We start from the raw sequence: 6,000 nt of genomic DNA on the forward strand, positions 1-6,000 counted from the left end.
TTTTCTTCAGGTTTCCTGTTCTGAAAGAATTGAAATAAAATTATTGGAAATGGACTAATGCTTAATGATAAAAGTGTTCTTCCTGTAGATAGAATCATAACCATAATAAGTAGCTTTCGTTTTCAGATATAAACACACATACATGCATTTGCAATGTCACAAGTACACATAGACACATGCCCACATGATGCTGGCTACATCTGTAGCTGGGAAACATAATTAAACAATTAGCAAACAGTGTTGAATTTCTTACTTCCCTTCAGTAATTGTTAAAGAAACCTCTATTTCTTGATCTGGGACCCTTATACCTTGATTGCTGAAAATGTTGACTAAAATGTGACTTCTGGTGTAAAATATACCCTGATCAATGAGGAGAGAGAGAAGTGGGGAGAGAGACTGAGGGAGAAATGGAATTCATCATTGGCTGTGAGTCCAAAATATTTAAAAATCAAGTAAGCATGAGAGGCATCTCATAGCAAGTAGGAAAGGATGCCTCCTTAAACCTTGACATCCAAATCCCAAAGACTGAAGTTTAGAACAAGCTCTTCTAGGATTATGGTGAATAAAGAAGATAATGTTAAAGAAATTGGAGCTGCACACAAAGAAAATTGTGGCCTCTGGAAGCCTAGATGAGTTAGAGCCTTAAGAAGTGGGAGGGAGGAGACTGGGGCTCATTATTCCGTAACAGAGCCTCCCGCACCCCAAATAATAGAGATACGGCATCTTGCAGACCCCACACACATGATCAGAGCTGACATTGCGTAAATGGGCCAGAACCTCATTTCTGATGTTTAATCATTTTAGTTGTGCCCCTAATTTTCTTTCCTCAGTTCCTGGTACATAGTGGATAAACACACACATAGTTATGCTAGAGCCGAAATTTCCAGATAAAAACAGAGCTCACAATTACTTTATTTCTTAATATCTATGAGCTATTTTGTATAAAGATCATATACTCTTTATTTTGTCTTGTAGTCATGGAAATTCATAATTCTTGGCAGAGTGCTATAGTTTAAATTTTCCCTTATGTTCACTGAGATGTGGGGATATATTTAATCAGAGTTAAGTCACTATACAGAGATGAATATGATACTCTTTAAGACAGACTTACAAAGAGAGGCCAGAAAGGTTTCAAAAATAATTTTAATTATTTATAGCCTGAATGACTCCCCTCTCTTTATTCATTCATTTAACAGGTATTTATTGAGCACCTACTATGTGTCAGACACTGTTCTAGGCTTCTGGGAAATGTCAATGACCAAATAAAGATCCGTTACCTTGCAGAGCTTACATTTTAGGGGGAGGAGTTAGATGATAAACAATACAATAATGAGTAAATGATATGATATCTTAAGTGCTACGTTCTTTTTTTTAAATTATTTTTAGACGGAGTCTCGCTCTGTCGCCCAGGCTGGAGTGCAGCGGCGCAATCTCGGCTCACTGCAAGCTCTGCCTCCCGGGCTCACACCATTCTCCTGCCTCAGCCTCCTAAGTAGCTAGGACTACAGGCGCCCGCCACCACACCCGGCTAATTTTTTTGTATTTTTAGTAGAGACGGGGTTTCACCATGTTAGCCAGGATGGTCTCTACCTCATGATCTGCCTGCCTCGGCCTCCCAAAGTGCTGGGATTACAGGCGTGAGCCACTGTGCCCAGCCTTAAGTGATAAGTTCTATGGGAAAAATAAAAACTAGAGCAGAGTTAAGGAGAACAGGAAAACTGGACTCGGGGACAAAATTGCAATTTTTTTTTTTTTTTTTGAGACAGGGTCTCGCTCCTGTAGTCCAGGTGGGAGTGCAGTAGTGCAATTACGGCTCATTGCATCCCTGACCACCTGGGCTCAAGTGATTCTCTCACCTCATTTTTTTATTTTTTATAGAGACGATGTCTCACTATATTGCCCAGACTGGTCTTGAACTCCTGGGCTCAAGCAATCCTTCTTCCTCTGCCTCAGAAAGTGCTGGGATTACAAGCATGAGCCACGGCTCCTGGCCAAAATTACAATTTTAAATAACGTAGTCAGCAGCATTGAGGAGGCTCCCAAGAGGAAAATGACTTGATTGAGGTCTCTTGGCTGGTCAGGAATGATGGAGTAGGATTTGATCCTGAGGTTGACTTGAATGTCCATGCTCTTTTTCTGAAGGGATAGATGAGAGTGACAGGCATTCTCAGGAAGGACGTGACCTACTTTAGTCAGCCCTTATTCAATGAGGCCTAAAGGGTGGACAGGGAGCAGGAGGAAGGCATTTAAAGAAATCTAGGTACCTGGCTGGAAGGTTTGGGCTGAGCATGGCTTTTTTTTTTTTTTTTTTTTTCTTTTTTTTGAGATGGAGTCTTGCTCTGTCGCCCAGGCTGGAGTGCAATGGTGCGATCTCGGCTCACGGCAGCCTCTGCCTCCCAGGGTGAAGCAATTCTCCTGCATCAGCCTCCAAAGTAGCTGGGATTACAGGCGTCTGCCACCACACCCAGCTAATTTTTGTATTTTTAGTAGAGGCAGGGTTTCACCATGTTGGCCATGCTAGTCTCGAACTCCTGACCTTGTTCGTGATCCACCCACCTCGGCCTCCCAAAGTGCTGGAATTACAGGGGTGAGCCACCATGTCCAGTCTGAGCATAGCTTTTAAAATGACATGGTCTAGGCCGGGCGTGGCGGCTCACACCTGTAATCCCAGCACTTTGGGAGGCCGAGGCAGGCGGATCACAAAGTCAGGAGTTCCAGACCAGCCTGACCATCGTGGTAAAACCCCGTCTCTACTAAAAATACAAAAATTAGCCGGGCGTGGTGGTGCACGCCTGTAATCCCAGCTACTGGGGAGACTGAGGCAGAATTGCTTGAACCTGGGAGGTGGGGGTTGCAGTGAGCCGAGATCACACCACTGCACTCCAGCGTGGGCAACAGAGCAAGACCCCATCTCAAAAAAAAAAAAAAAAATGACATGGTCTAGCTGGGCGTGGTGGCACGTACCCGTAATCTCAGCTAGTCGGGAGACTGAGGCAGGAGAATTGCTCGAATCCAGGAGGCAGAGGTTGCAGTGAGCTGAGATCACGCCATTGCACTCCAGCCTGGGTGACGAGAGCAAAACTCTGTCTTAAAAAATAAATTAATTAATTAATTTAAAATGACATGGTCAAAAGCTGGAAGGGAGGATGTATAACTAAGGGAAAATATGAAAGAATAGTGAATCTATAGTATTAATGTTTTAGAAGAGAGGCATTTAGATATACCTTTCAGAGCTATTAACTCTCCCTCGAAGCACACTTTTGGAGTCTGGATTACTTAGAGCTGCAGACATGCGCAAGGTGCTTCTTGAAGGATTTATTTTAGATTGAGGAGATTTAAAAGGCTGACACACAAATAGATTTTTGTTGACCAGGTCATATAAAAGCTGTAATTCAGTAAAACGTTCCCATTTTTTTGTTTGAAATTTTTCAGGAAAGAATGTTGTAAAGAATTAATTAGTCTTTCATGCAGTGATCACCCCAAGGCTTCTGCATTTCAGAGGATAATGTGTTGTTGAGATGAAAGAGATGGTTTCTACTGAGGAATTTGTTTCACCAACAAAGGGGCTTTTATGCAATTTTTTTGTGAGTTCTGGAATTAATCTTACGTTACCACTACGATCTGGGTAAACCTAGTCAAGTAAATGATTTCTAGACAGAAAAAAGAAATGCAGAACTCAGGGAATGGATTCTGAAGGACAAGCTCAGTTCTTAAAAACTGTTACCCCTTATGACTTAGAATCAAAGAAAAATAAGTGTTAGATATATCTTCCTCATTGCTTTGATGATGACTAAGGCCTGAATATGTTAAGGGATTTGCCCAAGGTGACTTAGGTAATTACTTGAAGTGCTAACTCCTTGGCCAGTGCTTATTCTAGTTCGACAGAGTCCCATCATATGTGCATTGAATTTATGTAAATTTCTATTATTGCATATGGCAAAAAAGGAGAAAAATGCTGGAAAATTTTATTTTCATACACTTTATCACATATATAAAATAATATATCCATATTTATATAATATATATAAAACATTCACATATCCATATTATTGTATAGAGTTGTATGCATACAATCATGTACAGTCAACCCTCCGTATGCACGGGTTCTGCATTGTGGACTCAACCAATAACAGATTGAAAATATTTGGAAAAAAAAAGAAAACAATATAACAATACAATATAAATTTTAAAATATGGCATAACAACTGTTTACATAGCACTTACATTGTATTAGGTATTATAAGTAATCTAGAGATGATTTATAGTACAGATACTCTTTGATTTATGATGGGTTTATCTGGACTTAATTCCATCATGTCAAGGAGCTTATTCAATGCTTGTTGCTTTTGCACCATTGTGAAGTTGAAAATCGTAAGTCAGGGACCATTTGTAGACAGGAGGATGGGTGTGGGTTATATGCAAACACTACGCCACTTTATACGAGGGACTTGAGCATCCACAGATTGTAGTATCCTGGATGTAGGAGGTGGTCCTGGAACCAATCCACCTTGGATACTGAGGGGCAACTATATATGTTAAGGGTAACTTAAGAGGTTTCCCAGGGGTAATTTTGGCTATAAATGATTTGCATCCCATGTAGAAATTGAAAGCTTAATCCCCTCCTAACAAAGCCCAACTCCTTGATTTCCATCTTTCCTCCATCATTATATTACAGGTCGAATTATGTCCCTAAACATGACGTCATGGTGTAAGAGCCAGATTTGACTCAGTTGAAAATGCAAGTGTTATTTTTGTCATAAACACCAGCAAAGTAAAGGGGTTCCATTATATTTATTCATAGAGTAGGGTTGTGCTGATGTTGGAATTCAGTGGGGAGAAAGGAGCCTCCTGGGCTGACTCTTCTCTGGGTGGTTTTAACTGTCACTTCAATCATCAAAAACTCTGCAGGTGTCTGATGTGAGCCTGGTACAGGGTTTCTCTTTTCTCTAGTTCTGACCAGGTGCTTATTCCAGGGTAGCTCTCCTGCCAGTTCTGCTCTTTTCACCTCACTGTCTTTTTCCTCACTTATTTCTAGTTCTTCTTCCATACCAAACTTATAAATGGGTATATAATCATGTTTAGCAATTCCTGGTCCTCTTCTCCAGACCTGATTTGGACCCACTGGAATAACTGCACAACTTCACATGCCTGCTTTTTCATGCACTCGAAAGAAACATGTGGGAAATATAGACTGTTAGAATCAGTCTGTTAGAATCTGAGATACTTTACAGGTCAACTCGTTCAAATGCCTGATTCTAAAGATCTCAAAAGTGAGACCCAGGGAGGATTTTCAAGGTTGTATAGCTTTAATGGCAGAGAGAGTTTTTCTCACTGCTCTTTAAGCTGTTACAGACGTTTCAATAAAGAAACATTACAGGCCAGGCGCAGTGGCTCACGCCTGTAATCCCAGCACTTTGGAGGCGGAGGTGGGTGGATCACTTGAGGTCAGGAGTTCAAGACCAGCCTGGCCAACATGATAAAACCCTGTCTCTACCAAAAATACCAAAAATTAGCCAGGTGTTGTGGTGGACCCTTGTAATCCCAGCTACTCAGGAGGCTGAGGCAGGAGAACCACTTGAACCCAGGAGGCGGAGGTTGCAGTGAGCCGAGATCATGCCGCTGTACTCCAGCTTGGGCGACAGAGTGAGACTCCGTGACAAAAAAAAAAAAAGAAAAAAAGAAAAGAAACATTACAGATAGACAAGAGCCACAAAGAGGGAGCCTCCAATCTTTATGAAAAATATTATTTTGTTTTATTTTGAGATGGTGTCTTGCTCTGTTGCCCAGGCCACAGTGCAGTGGCATGAACATGGCTCACTGCAGCCTCAACCTCCTGGGCTCAGGAATCCTCTCACTTCAGCCTCCCAAGTAGCTGGGAACACATTCCTGCACCACCACACCTGGCTAATTTTTATTTTTTAACTTTTTGTAGAGATGGGGTTTTGCCATGTTTACCCAGGCTGCTCTTGAACTCCTGGACCCAAGCAATCCTCCCGACTC

General features: G+C 41.6%; 1 protein-coding gene across 1 annotated transcript in view; it reads left to right on the plus strand.

The window, feature by feature from the left end:
• Positions 1–6,000, plus strand: part of PPEF1 (protein phosphatase with EF-hand domain 1) — a 147,176-nt gene that overhangs the window by 114,990 nt on the left and 26,186 nt on the right. The window lies entirely within an intron of this gene.

Source organism: Hylobates moloch, unplaced genomic scaffold (assembly GCF_009828535.3).
Source record: "Hylobates moloch isolate HMO894 unplaced genomic scaffold, HMol_V3 SCAFFOLD_7, whole genome shotgun sequence".
Classification (NCBI taxonomy): Eukaryota; Metazoa; Chordata; class Mammalia; order Primates; family Hylobatidae; genus Hylobates; species Hylobates moloch.